The sequence below is a fragment of the Castor canadensis genome, chromosome 9 (assembly GCF_047511655.1).
Source record: "Castor canadensis chromosome 9, mCasCan1.hap1v2, whole genome shotgun sequence".
Classification (NCBI taxonomy): domain Eukaryota; kingdom Metazoa; phylum Chordata; class Mammalia; order Rodentia; family Castoridae; genus Castor; species Castor canadensis.
In genome coordinates this window covers 139,394,788-139,409,892 of record NC_133394.1, presented here as the reverse complement: position 1 = coordinate 139,409,892, position 15,105 = coordinate 139,394,788, and the positions used below count along the sequence as shown (strand labels likewise).

At 36.7% G+C, this 15,105-nt stretch overlaps 1 protein-coding gene across 4 annotated transcripts in view; it reads right to left on the bottom strand.

Annotated features, from left to right (window-relative positions):
- Positions 1-15,105, bottom strand: part of Kcnip4 (potassium voltage-gated channel interacting protein 4) — a 1,065,442-nt gene that overhangs the window by 254,048 nt on the left and 796,289 nt on the right. The gene's annotated exons all lie outside the window — the stretch shown is intronic.

Below are 15,105 nucleotides of genomic sequence, written 5' to 3'. Positions count from 1 at the left end.
TTCCTCAAATAGCTCTCTAATAGATCTACTTGCTTCTATCCCCATTCCTTCAGAATATCATCTATTTTCAAAGTAGCATCATAGCAGAGTGAGCCTTTTAAATGCAACTCAAATCTTGTCATGTTTCTACCCGAAACTCTGGAATAGCCCTCGCTTTCACTCACTCAAAGTCCTTAAAATTGCCCACAAGGCTTTCCACAATTTCACCCCTTCTTTCCCCTCTGAGTTCCATGTGCTCCCCTAAACTACAGACACAAGAGCTTCCTTGAATGAGCATGTTCCTTCTCCAGGAATATTGCAGTTGTGGACTGGAAAGCAAATCTGGTTCCCAGAGAGGGTCAAAAATTGGTTGGAGATTTCCCTTCCTCCCTCTCTGATTTTCTTCCTTGCACAATTTATTTAGCAAAGCATTTAGTGCCATCTATTATGTGTTATGCAACTTCTAAATTCCAATGATATGAAAATCCATAAAGCATAAGACCTCACAAAGTAGTACCTCACAATCTGGAGGACAAATAACAACAACAACAAAAAAACCAGTGTAGTAACTGCTGACAGACTGATAGCAGGCAACTAAAAAGTGTCCGAGTTGGTCATCCAAATTAGCATCCTCTGGAAGAACTCAGACACTCTAAATTACCTAGTAAACTTCAGGTAGCTCTACATGGTAAAAGTATTTCCATAGTAACTATGCTATGCTCTTGTGTGAAACATAAAAATCACCTGTAAATTATATTCCTTTTGTTAAAGTTCAAAAGGAATATAAATCTATCTCTTTTTTTTAAACTTAGGGCTAGTAAAGATGTTGGTTATGGGAAACATTGCGATGTTGCAACAATACATCTAGAAATTTGAAAACATTTGTACAGTTCAAAACATCTCCAAAACAATTTGTAAAGTGAAAGATAAATTAATCCACCACAACTGCAACTGAAGCTAGTAAGGCAATGCAATGGTCCAGTGATTCAGAAAAGCAAAGACACATGAGCAGTACATTCCTTTCACTTAAAAGTTGATTTGTTTTTAACCCTTAGCATGTTATGATTAAGTACTATTAAATATTTTATCTTTCCAGAAGATTTGTATCTTATCTAAAAAAAAATAGCTTTGAACAAATTCTAAGGGCATATATGTATACTTCAAAGGATTTCTTACAATTATCTTTGCAACAAAATTCATTCTTCAGTTACTAACTACATACCTACTCCAGAATATTAACTAAGGATTTGGTACTTGCAGACAAACATAATTAATAAAAGTAGGCACTAGAAAATAATCATATATGGAAGGGGCATATTGGAACATACCTGTAATTCCAGCTATTTGGGACACAGAGACAGAAGGATCACAGTTGAAGACCAGTCAGGTCAAAAGTTAGTGAGTCCTTATCACAAAAGCATGCTGAATGTTGCCATCATGTCTGTAATCCCAACTATACAGGAGGCTTAGGTAAGAGGATCTGATCCAAGGCCAGCAAAAGTTCCAGACCCAATCTGAAAAATTAAAGCAAAAAGGGAGCCAAGCACCAGTGGCCCACGCCTGTAATCATAGCTACACAGGAGGCAAAGATCAGGAGGATCGAGGGTCAAAGTCAACCCCAGGGAAAAAAAAAAAGTTTGTGAGACCCTACCTTGAAAAACCCTTCACAAAAATAGGGCTGGTGAAGGCTCTAACTTCAAGCCCCAGTACCACCAAAAAAAAAAAAAAAAAAAAAAAAAAAGCAAAAAGGGCTGGGGATGTGCCTCAAGTGAATGAGTGCCTGCATAGCAAACATGAGGCCCTAAATTCGAACACCAGTCCTGCAAAAGAAAGAAAAAAATGAAAGAAAGATAATGAATCATAAGCTCAGAGAACATTTGCAGGTTGTAGCATCAGAGCTGAGTTAAAATAAGGTGTGACAGCCTTCTAGATGTGGCCCTGCCACTTTTAGAACCCAGATAGAAGGAAGAAGTTACAAGAATGCTTCCCAACTTGAACCACTAACATTGTGCCCCAAATGGATTTAACTTAATTATCTACGTTTAAAATATAAATGCCAGCCTTTCCAAGAGAACTCTACATTTTAGTTAAACTAATTTATTAACTACCTCTTTCTAAGATGAGCGTGAGTTCAGCACTGAAGTGAAGGAGGTTCAGACACATTAAGAAATCTACCCAAGGTCACACAGCTGTCAAAGGACTCTTACTCAACTTTTCTACACATCACATTTCCTAGGTATTAAGTTGTTACATCCATTTCAGTTGTACAAAGTTTCTTTGAGTGCTAAACATGATAATGTCTGTAACATTTTTTTCAGGATGTTAAAGTGGTATAGCAACTGTTGGTTTTGCTCATGTCCCACAACCAATCCCTTCTCTACTGTGAGTTCTAAATTATAGACTCAAATAATCCAGTCAACATTTAACATGGCTACAAATACTCTTGAAAACCACCTTTATGCTGTAAAATCCAAGAGAGAAGTTTCTAGAGCCAGGTTGGTTAAAATAACATTCTGTTCTGTAAAGACCAAGGGTTGAGTGCCCACCACTGGAGAGAAGCTGTTCAGCCTACTTTCTGTCACCTGGGCCTCCTTTGTAAGAGACCCTTGTCTCCTTAAGGGAGACTGCTCTTGGCCAAAGCCCAAGCTTTTCCTCTTGATATCCTTCAGCTTTTTTTGGTGCTACTGGGGCTTGAACTCAAGGCTTTATGCTTGCTAGGCAGGCACTCTATCACTTGAACCACAAATCCAGCCCTTGACTAGCGCTCTCATAGAGAGCAAGGAGCCTAGGCTAGCCCTCTTCCCCAGTAAGTCTTCTTGCTTGTATGCTAGTGTGGTGACCTTTCATTACAGAGAGGCTCTTTGACTTGATATAATGTTAATAAAATGAGTTTTTTTGTTCCAATATTTCCACTGGTGTTTTACTTGAATTCCTACTATACAAAAAGCATCAGTCTCAATAGTTTATACTTCTTCTATGTCCAATGATCTCAGTGTTGAACTCTCTTCATATAAGCAGAAGTTGGAGTTTTGTTTGGTTTTAAATAATTCAGTGGAAATCTTCCTCTCTTACACAAGGCATTTATTTAACAGTCTGTGCCTTACATAAGCTGTTGAACTTAAAAAATGTTTGGACTGATTGGAAGATTTCAGGATTTTTGGAGGCTACTTTTATGATGATTGTTATTATCTCTACTGTCACTAATAATAACAAATTAGCAGGCTTTGATATTAACGTTGCTTTTGGAGCTCAATAAAGTGGAGAATTAATAATTGCTACTGGATTGAAATGTTTGTGGATTTAGAATTTGTGTAACTAGACTTGGATAAAGTGGACTTCAGTAACATCTGCCTATTTATCATAGCAGAAATAGTTAAGGTTTCAACCATACCCTGTTGGCCTGCACTGGAAATCATACAAGAAAGTCCATTGACAGCTACAGCTGCTCATGGTTCTCCTGGATGGTGCCAGCAACACATCTTTCAGGGAGGCTCTGGCTTAGAGCAACTCTCACTTGCCCACTTTGCGAGCAGGTTGCACATAGTCTCTGTGAAGTCCTCATAGGACTGTGCCCCACCTGTTCATACACTTTTTATTAGCACTCTCATCCTTCACTCCACATGGCTTTCTGAAATCACCTCCAAAGCGAATTTCTTGCCTCTACATGCTTGTCTTAGAATTCAACAAGCTTTAACCAAAAAAATTATTTTCTTAATTTTGAAGTTTTTAAAATTCTCACTCTATGCCAGCTAGATGTCTTCCATTTGTGATATAGCTGGATAATCATTAATAGCAGCTTTTATCAGTATATCCCTTTTATAGATGAAAAGGCGGCATTTAGAGATACTTTAATAATTAATAAATCACAGTATATGACAAAGTATGCAGTCAACTTCTGTTCTTTGCCACTCCTTTTGCTAGATCACTTTCTTTTACCTTTATTCTATGAATTCTGATTGATAAAATGAATATAAGACTAACTGCTGCTATATAGTTACATTCTCTAGAATTCAAATATAAGAGTGCACTTTGATACAAAGGCTACAAAGATGTGTCTTTTCTTTGTGACACATATGCAAAGATGACCCCTCCTCCCTGTGCAATCCTCCATTTGCATGACTTCACATCAGTTCACCACTCTTGGCTTCAAATGAAAATTTGATCCTGGACTACATTATCTTTAAGGTCTGTTGAAAAACTAACTTTCCAGAAACATTAGTTATTTGTAGTCTAATTGCTACGGATAATTTTACAACTCTAGTCCTGTTTTATGCTCAATTCTATCACCAGGAAGCTTTCTGCAATGCACCAGATAGAAAATATTTTATGTATTGTTGACTGTAAGGTGTGTACTGCAGTTACACCCAGTGTTGTCACTGAAGAAGAAACAGCTAAAGACAATATGTAAATGAATAATCACAGTGCTGTCTCAAAGAAATTATGTACAGTTAATTAAAACAGGCTGCAAAAACAGTAGTTCTCAGTATTGCACAAAGGGAAGATTCTCTAAGGCCCTCATGTTGACACAGGGCATTTGAGAGATGGCAGTAAAAATTCTAAACATTCCATATATTCTCTGTGTTACTGGCCTCCTAGGAACTTTGGAGGTCTTTCTCACAGAGCTCTTCAAAGAAACAAAGAAAAAAAGAAAAGAAAACTTTTTTCTTTTTTTCTTACATGAGCCTGCCTATCTGAGCCACTTCTATTTGACACAGTGGTTTGTGTTTGTGTTTGTGCTGGACTTAAAGGCTAGAACAGTCAATACTCAATGGAAGTGTTGTCTGGAGACCTGGAGAATATATAAATATTGCGTGTGGGATGTACTTTTCTTTTAAACAATCAAAGTTTCTGCACAGGTTTGCTTGCTCAGGGTCTATTATTGGTATTTTTTTATAACCTCCCTCACATCAAGCTTTTTCAAAGAACTTATAACTAAGAACAAACAGTTTCTTGAGTTTGTATCTGGCATGCTACATGTTATTCAAGGAATATATTTTTTATGAACTTTCCAGGGAAAACTCTCTTAGCCTCTTCTAAGAAGCCCAAACGATCTGAGAAAAGAAATTGCTGCCTCATGCTTGATTTTGAGCAGATTTCCTGAACTGACACCAAATAAACATAGTCTAACAGCATTTCTGATCCTCTTTGTATTGAAAATCACGCTTAGACTGATGATTTTTAATTAATGATAGCTCATAAGCCTATATGAGTATTGTAGAACTGCCAAAAATAGAAACAGGCTATATTTTTTTGGAGCAATGAGCTCCTTGTCACTGGAAGACATCAGCGAGGATGTGGATATAGCTCAGTGGAAAGCATTTGCTTAGCATGTGTGAATCCCTGGGCTTGATCACCAGTACTGTAAAATAATTAAATTAAAAATTAATCATGAAGAAGTTAAATAATAGACCATTGACAATGCTCTTTAGAAATTTGACATTGGATTAGAGTTTATGAAAATAGGTTTTGCAAATATGTTTGCATATGATTTGAGCATGTTCCCAAAGCTTCATTGATGGAAGCTTGATTTCCAGGGTGATGAAAGGTGATGGAATCTTTAAGAGATGGGACCTAGTAGAAGACAATTAGTCACTGGACTGGTTACATAGTCTTTGGAAGGGATTAATACAGTCCTCATGGAACTGTAGTCTCTGATATCTTATGTCACCATGTGATCTGTTCTACATACATGTATCCTATCAGGGATAGGATACATGTATCCTATTTATTCTACATGTATCCCCTATGCAGTGATAGAGCCAAAGGAGCTGTCACCAGAGACTGATCTGATGGGACTGCATAATCTTGGAATTCCAGACTCTAAAAAACTATGACTTATACAGCACTATACCCCTCTTTTATTTATTTATAAAATACACAACCTTGGGTATTTTGTTATAGAAACAGAAAATGAGCTCATATAATACCACTGAGCAAAAAAAAAAACAAAAAAATAAGAGAGGGGCAGCAATAAGCTGCCTGGACACTATATCCTGCCTCCATTCCTCTCTCTTTGAACTGGAGAAGCTCTACTTAACCTATTTTACATATAGGACATTTAATAACCTTTCTTTTGAAGAAAGTGTTCTATACTAATAAGATAAAATAAATGATTTTGAACCATCGAGTAGCAGACATTTTGACTTCCCTTAAGTGCAAAATTTTCTACAAGTTGGCATTAACACATTCTGAATGAGAACTTTTTTCATCTCCCAGTTTTCCTCTGATTTCCACTCATCAAGCATGAAAACTGCTTATTCTAGGTAAATTTTTCAGGTGACATTCAATAAAAAAGATGAAAATTCCCCATAGGTTTTCTATTCACAAGGAGTAACCATCCAGCTTAGCGTTTTGACCATCATTAATAAGTAAATTCTTCAAAAGTCAAACCTAGCTGTGCTTACTGAAAGCTTGGCCCTTTAGTGACAAAAGAAAACCTTTAGTAAATATCCACTGGTCTATTGCATCTTGGCCCTAGGGGCAATTACTTTGTGCTATTTCCTTCCCTGACTTTTAGATTTTTCTCAGACTATATAATTGATTTTCTCTAAAGATGGAAAGAGTCTTAAAGATGGAGAGAGTGAAACTTCCTGAAATCAAATATTAGCATAAAATACCTAAAACCTCAGAGACATTAGCCACATATATATGCCAGGTATGAAAGGGGCTGAATGAATAAATTATTAATGTCACTACTACAGATATTCTACATAAAAAAGGACTTTGAAACAAACGTCATCAGGTTTAAATATCAGACCAATACAGACATTTATAGTAATTTTGGAAAAATGTTTCTAGTGACAAACTCTAAAGCAGTAAGCAGGTGTTCTTCTATATAAAAACCACTAACAGTAGAAAATATTGACTTCCAGTTATTGTGCAGGTTCTGAATGAAACTACATATGGTCTCTCTGGCAAAACCTAGTAAATTTATGTTAAAAAGAAATTTTCTCTGTATGGCAAGTGTTTTAAACATATAATTATATGACAAGCAAATACAATTACACTTGGTTTCTCAAATAATTGACATTTAAAATATTTTCAACAAGGGTTGTTGTGGTACAAAAAGGAGAGGCATTGAGAAATATGATTTAAATGGTTGTTAGCAAAACTAATTGGCAGAAGGGAGGGAAAATTTTCATACTGTCAATTAGTAGGATTCAGTTTACACTTAGAAAAGAACTGCTCCATCCCTAACTAGAATTCTGGTATAGAACAGAACAAAACTGAATCACATATTCTACTGAAGCTTAGTCAAGAACATCACTTGCATTTGTTTACAGATCAGTATTAAAAACAAATCAGCCTGAAGGCTTTAGCTGTCTGGAAGGATGTAATTTGCCTCTTTAATCACACAAGCTGTATTGAGAACTTCTCTCTAGACTCCATATGCTGTTTCCTTTTTGTTTCTACTTTCAAACACAGAGTGAGTTAAGATTAGAATGGCATTTAGGTTCAGCCAAGATCACTAAAACCCTAAGGTCAAGGGTACCTTTGCCTTTTCTCTGAGCACAGTAGCAAGTGATGGTTCTCAAAGTTGAAAAATCTTTAGTAGAACTGATGGTTTTCCTCCTTACAAATGGGGGGGGGCATTAATTTTTAAGACACAGGGTAAACCCCATCTGTTATCTGAAGTGTTTGTGGAGATTTCATGCCAGGGAAAAGAGTTACTAAATGAATTAAAAGTAAATGTCACTTCCTAAAACTCAGTCCGGTAAACACAGCTTGGGGAAATATTTCCTTTTGCCTGAGTGATAGCAACTGAAGTTAACTAATGTGATGCTTTTAGACCTGGATTACTTATATCTGTAGAACCTGACATCGCTGGTCAGCAGTCCTGCCTCCAAGAGTGTGGATCACTAAAGTGTTCTTTCTTACTGTCAATTTGCAGTCCAAAGATGGAAGCCTACATAAGCTCCATGAATAGCACTTTACAGCCCAACATGATCGATAGGATAACCCGATAAGGAACCAAAGCAATTTCCCTCTCTTATCCTCACCTCTCAATTACATTTGCTTCTAATGGACGTCTGAGCTGGCAGTTGCTTAAAGTTCTTGGGATGCAGTGTTTTGTATGAGAGCATCAAGTTTCATTTCTTACCTAAATTGCTAGTCTGTTCTTGTTCTCTTCTTGAATATACTAGACCACAGTTGTCCCTAAGATGATTTTATCATAAAGGCTAGATTCTGATGGATCAAGTTTGTTATTATGCCTGCAGTTGTCATGCCAATTTAAATAAGTGTCAAAAATTATGGGATATGTACATGACATATTACCAAACACTTAAATTTTAAAAGTATGATACTGGGTACAGTGGCTCATGCCTGTAATCCTAGATACTTAGGAGACAGAAATTGGGAGGATTGTGGCTCAAGACCAGCCTGAGCAAAATGGTAGTGAGACTTCCATCTCAATAAATAAACCAGGCATTGTGGTTCATACCTGAAATCCCAACCATGAAGAAAGCCTAGGTAAGAGGATTTGGGCAATGGCCAGCTCTAGGCAAAAAATGCAAGATCCTATTGGAAAAAAAAAAAAAGTAACTTAAGAAAAAAAGGGCTAGAACTGTGGTTCAAGTGGTAGAGGACTTCTCTAGCCAATGCAAGGACCTGAGCTCAAACACATACACAAACACACACAACATTAAAATGTAGAGTTGTTGACATCACCATTGTACACTGTAGCAACAAAAAACAGTAACAGCCTTTGTCCAATATTCTTTATGTGGCCCTGAAATTTCCAGCAAATTAGAAATATGTAAAGGTCTTCAGGAGTTATGACTCATGCTCCTTTGAGTCTAGCAAATTCTCACTGGTGGTGATGTGTAGTCACTGAAAAACCAGAAAGTATGTTTTCTCTGATCTTGAGCCATCACTAGGTGGAATTATCACTGATAACACATATACACATATATACATATATGTATACACACATATACAGGAAGGAAAGGGAGCTCCTGTTTATTGATGCTTTATAATGCAATATTATTGTGCTTTGCCCAGATCCCCTTCAGTGCCTGTTACCAGTTCCTTGTAACCCTCATTGCTCTTTCTTCATTTAAGGGTCTGCACTTGTGATTCAGTTCTGGCTGAAGATCCTTGGATGGTTGGAAACCCTGTGTCCAAGAGTCAGAGAAATGGTGGTGCTTGAAAGATTATGACTCCAGTGCTCCTATAGTTAGATTGATTAGTTGAGGGAAGAAGATAACCCACTCCTGCTTAAAGTTGTGACAAAATCTGAATAGTTTCTCTCTTTAGGATCACAGTGAAGCTGAGACCCTGTCTGAATCATTTCTTTGTCTTGCCTTCTCCCCCTTCCTGGTCATGCTTCCTCTGTTCCTGTTTTGTCCAGGAATCATTTGCTCAAGTATTCTTGTCTGAAAGTCTAATGAGGACGTAGTATAATATGCCTTCTACATATACTGTGTTATATATGCTATAACTTTTAAAAGGAAACTAAAGGTTAAAGAGTTTGATTAACTTGCTCTACATCACAGGATGATTAGAAGCATATGCCTCTTCTAGGAAGCGTAGTGGGGAGGAGAGCTAGAGGGAAGTTGGATAATGGATATTAGTATATAATTACAAAGGAGCGATAAGTTCTAATGTTCTACAATGCAACAGGGTAATTATACTTTGTCTTTTATATATTTTATGAACAACTAGATTAGAGGAATATGAAAGCTCCAAATGAAAAGAAATAACTAATGTTTAAGATGAAAATAATTAGTTCTCTTTGATCATTCATATTACAAACATGTTTCAAATTATCCAATTTACCCATAAACATGTACAATTATGTGCTAATTAAGGAAAAGAAATTAAATTTAATTTTTAAAAATAAAATTTTGTTTCAATATTAGGTAGAAAATAACGAAGAAGTAACTGCTTCTTGTAGCCAAGTCTTACCCTTTAATGTATTATGTTTGAACTCAGCATAGGCAAGGGATATAGGTTCTGCAGATAATACTTTGGGAGGGAGAAAGGTGGCTACAGCAAATCAGACCTTATTCAAATGTTAACTTCTTACCAAAAAGATATCATTTGAGAAGGAAAAGCCACGCACAGGATTCTACTATGTATTCACAGATGAAAAAAAAAGCATAAAGAGCACTATTTCTTGGCATTGAGAGCAAAATAAGTTTTAAAACTGCTATAAGAATTGTTTCATGCCTACTTTTAAAGCAAGGTACTGAAGATAAAAGTTGCTAGATTCACTCTAACACGGTCTTCACTAGAGACAAATCTTTTCTAACAGTAAATCAATAAAATCACCCTTGTTGCCAACAGAGGGAGTTAAGAAGCTTGGCAGAAAATGACAAAGGTCTAGCAAACCTTCAGCTTGGATTTTTTATAGCAAATTAGTTCAAATTAAAAGCCTCAAATGGAGAGAATCATAGGTAGCATGTAACTTGCTCTTGCTCATTAGGAACTTCCACTGGGTTTCTACCATGATTAGTTTCATAAAGTAGTCCTGAAAGCAAACAAAGAAATGCTTTCCTGACTTTCACAAGAAAACATTACTCTTAGATCACCACTACATTTACCCCAGATTCCACTATCTTTTGTTTTTTTCTTCATTAGCTTTGGAGCTTGGGGTTTCAGCAAGGTCACAGAAGCAGAACAGCTTCTGATTCATAATAGAAGCATGGTCAACAGTCTCATGGAGCTATGACTTTTAGACTTTCCTCTTACCCCTACTTTTCTGGAGCTTCCAGGGAAAGCAAACAAATACTGCCCACTTCATCTTCTGTGGTAGAGCACTTAGTCCCTTCACCAACATCTGGTAACAGTAAAGTCAGAGTGTGATTCTCATTGAAGAGTTGGAGGAGCCACTTAGAAGAAATGAGTCTCAGGAAACTGAAAATCTCTAAACACTAGTTACTGGTAGGTTCCAAGCATTTTACAGGTATTTACTTTGTACGGAAAGTACTTATTAGTATTTCTCATTTTACAATGAGAAATCTGAGGTTCAGAGACTGGTAATTTGCTTACTGTAATTTGCTTACTGTAAAAGTGAAACTCTTGCCACTCAATGATGGGATCCAACTGGTGCTCAGTGCCCCAGCTCCTTTACACTGTGCTGCAAATGTACAAGCCAGAATGGATTCTCCAGGTCAACACTCTCATGGGCAGTTTTGCAAACTGTACTAAGCTGATAGTGAAGCTTGAAGGGGCAGACATGAGACAGCTCCCTGCAGAAACAAGCTACAAGCTAGAGTAACTTGAAACTTTGACCTGTTGATAGACTTTGTCACTTGAGGGCCTTGGAGTCCCTTTTAAAGACTGGATATTCTACAATATTCTATTGGTAACATTCTTTGGGTGCCTATAATAGGTCATATCTCTGCTCTCAAAGTACTTAAATTCTAGCTGATTTCAGATTATTGTAAATGCTATTAAGGTAATAAACAGGGTGATACAAGAAAGTGTAACTTCTCACTGCTCTTATTAGTTTATGTAGCCACTTTCACTAATACATTATGACCTCCTTGGAATAGTTTTTTCTGGTTTTCATTTCTCTTCATATGCTTAATATAGTACTTTAAACACTCAGTAAATGCTCAATTAATTAATGAACAGACAAATGAACATATGAAACAACCTATTAATGAAGTGCTATGGAAAGCTAGAAAAACAGAAATTAGTAACTAAAAGAAAGGGGTATTTGTTCATTGTACCTGAAGCCCAGATTCTTTCAGATTCTCTCTCTGAAACATTCGGTGTTTCCATAATGAGAAAAAAAATTGTTTACTCTGACTAGTGACCACTTCCCTTGAATACTTTAAGGAAAACAAGGTCACAATTCATTGTTTTCCAGAAAGGATTAAACATAATTAAAAAAGAATATTGATTGGGAGTTTCAGGGCTTGGGGATTTGGGATTTCCCAGTTGGATTTAGAGGGCAAGTTCACTATCAAAACATTGAGGCCAATCTTCTTACCAAAGGAAAATGCTCACATTTTAAAAGGATGATTTCTGCAGAATATAAGTTACCTTAGGCTTAAAATGAAAGTGGTACTTTCACAATATAATCGTCTTCCTTTCTTACTGAAATGAGCTTTAGGCAGGATGTCTATGAAAAACACGGTTTTAAGAGAAAAAGCATATGAATTGCAAGTCAACTTAGCCTTGGCTAAACCACAGCTTTCAAGTTACTAAGAACTAATGAATGGGATCTCAGACATCCCAAAGAGGAAACATGACAAGAGCACGGATGTAAATGACTAGAGAGGCTTTACAATGGCTTGTCCAAGAATGCATGAAGTTTTTGTCTCTTTTGGCACTTTTTTACTCTCTCATCTTTCTCATGATTTTATTTAATTGCCTTCATGTGACAATATCAATTCAATTTTAAACTGGAAACGAGATTGAAATTTTAAGAATATAAAAATCATCACGTCAGTCTAGACTGATCTCCACACTTTTATTTTCTCTGCCTTTTTAAAGCCTTAGCCTTCATCACCTCATTGGCTCATACCCTAGAGTTTTATAGTGAAGATCTCCTGTAATATACATGAATATCTACAGATGTCAAATAGTGATGATACATATTATATAGTATGGTAGTGAAGATATTCAGGTATATTAACATGATATACAGTCACAGTTGTCTGTCAGTGAGTGTGTGTTCTCATGTGCACACACAGGTGTGGAAAAGGGGAGATTCATTGGGACTTTCCTTTAGCCTGTATATTGCAGGAATTATTGGCCTATTATCTAAATTAGTGTGCATTCTCTCTTCTTTCTTGCTACACAAGATAGTCTATCTGTGGTTGCTCAAGCAGTCTCAAAGTTAATTTAATTTTACATCTCAAAAAATTAACCTTGCAAAACAATTTCAAATTAAAGTAATTGTATTTCATTTATGATATAAGACAGAAGGGTCTTCTCAAATAAGCTACTGGTCATATTTCAAAATCCCCACTTTTGGAAAAGACACAAATATGATTTCACTTCCTGTGCTCAATTCGCTACTGAGAACATTTAATTGCAACCAGATACTAAGTCAACCTAGTAAAATGCAAGAAACTAGAAATGACCTTTTGGCAATATCAAGAAAGTAAGCTTTTTTGCATTCACAGTCACTAGAAGGGAAATAACTTTGGAGAAAACACAGTATCATCAGTAGGCAACACACTGTAAATATCTGGGAGGCAAATATTACTTATCTAAATGAACACATTGTGGATTTGGTGGCCAACATTTTTCCATTATGAAATCAGCATGAAGTAGAAGAAGTAGGAATCAGTGGAGCTTCGTTTGATGTTTGCCCTGTCACTTGCTTCTGTGACGTTATCTATAAAATACACAGTATAACCCTCTGTGGGGTTGGTGCAAGGATTAGATTCTGTGACCTGTGTGCAAGAAGCCTGCATGGTACCTGGTTCTGGGCTGCTCAATCAAGAGCACTCGCTGTCCCTGCCTCTCTCCTTTGGATTCATATCTGGGGTGCTCTAGGTCTGTTTCCACATCCGTGATATGGGGAACAGCGTTAAGGGTATTATGCCTTTTCATATGGCTCTAAAAGGAAGGTTAGATAGAATGTGTCACCATTATGCTCTAATTTTGTCTGAAAATGAAGAAACAAACAAACAAAAACAATGATAAACATTATAATTACAGAAAGATGCAGGCTGAATTTTTTTCCTTAAGAGGAACAATCAGAGTTCTGACTGATACAAATGCATCATAATAATGACAGAATTGACCATGTAGGCCAATTGATCAGCTCTTGCCCAGTGTTTGAAGGGCCTATTATCTTTGGGTCACCTGGAGGAACAATCTATGTATTCCTCTATTCTGTGGCATTGTGGAACTTATTTATCCAGCATTTAATCAAGGTACTGCTAAGCACCAGGAGAAAGCCATTGTCAGAAAGGAAAGTTCTCTTGGGGACAGCAGTGCAGTCTCTGTCTTGCTCAGCTTATGTAACGGGAGAGGAGATTCTAATTTACAGAATTCTACTGAAATAAAATCATGCAACTAAATTATGATACTGAAATATGCTCACTAGTTACATGTTTTACTTGTACTTGTTTTTAAAATACATAGTGGAAGAAAACATTGCTAATAACTTTTGAAACCTTAATATCTGCAACAAACTATGCTAGATTTTTTCAGGTAATCATTATTAAAAATAACCATTTATATAATGAGTATTGTGCCAAGTGTTTTTGTATGCATGATTTAATTAAGATTCATATATATGTGAGGAAACTGAGGCACAAAAAGGGAAACTTGCTGAAAAGAGACCTTAAATCCTTTAGATCCAGAACCACTGTACTATGCTGTCCAGATCCCTAATTAAAACATCCAACAAATGTCATTGATTTCTATTGGATAGATTAAGCTCACAATGAAGCTGGATAAATTAGATAGCATAATTCTGGAGTAGAAATTCAGCTCCAGGGTCCTGATAACTATTACTACCTCAAACATTGGCAGAATACATTATGATGCCCTTTCTGTAGCTGGATAATCCTGAGAAGCTCAGGGGAGCCCTAGTCCCTCCTAGCTGGGCAGGTTTCAGCTTTCTACTCATGCTTCTCTCTTCTAACTCCTGCAGTCCCTCTTCATATGGTCATTGCAGGATTCCTTTCCAATCCTCAGTAGATGGTTTTATTGGTTCAGTTTTCTTACCAACTATTACATCCTAAAGAAGTCACCTGTCCATTCTGTCCCTTCCCCTTGTTGTAAAGAATGCGGACTGACTTTCTAAGGTGCCAATGTTTACCTCCAAATGAACTTGCCAGACTTGCCATCTTTTGGGGATTTTCTCTGCCTCCTTGGCTTTCCCTTCCTCCATTTTGTAAGCCACTCTGATGACTTTGTGGACTCCCATGTCTTGGGCAGCCCCCACACACCCTAGTACTCCTAAATCAGGGATTATCTATTTTGGTGACCAACTGCTTGCTCACAACTAGGATCCATCAATAAATATCAGGATTCAGTCCATGAATCCATGTAGTAAGGATATATGAAATCCTGCATATGTAAGGGTCTGGTGATTGGGTATGTCAATATAAAACATTCTCACTTTTTATTGAGAGATATTTGCATTTTACAGCAATGGGGGTGTATAATTTTTACCTTTCGGTTTACTCTGGGAATAGCTTTTTTTTT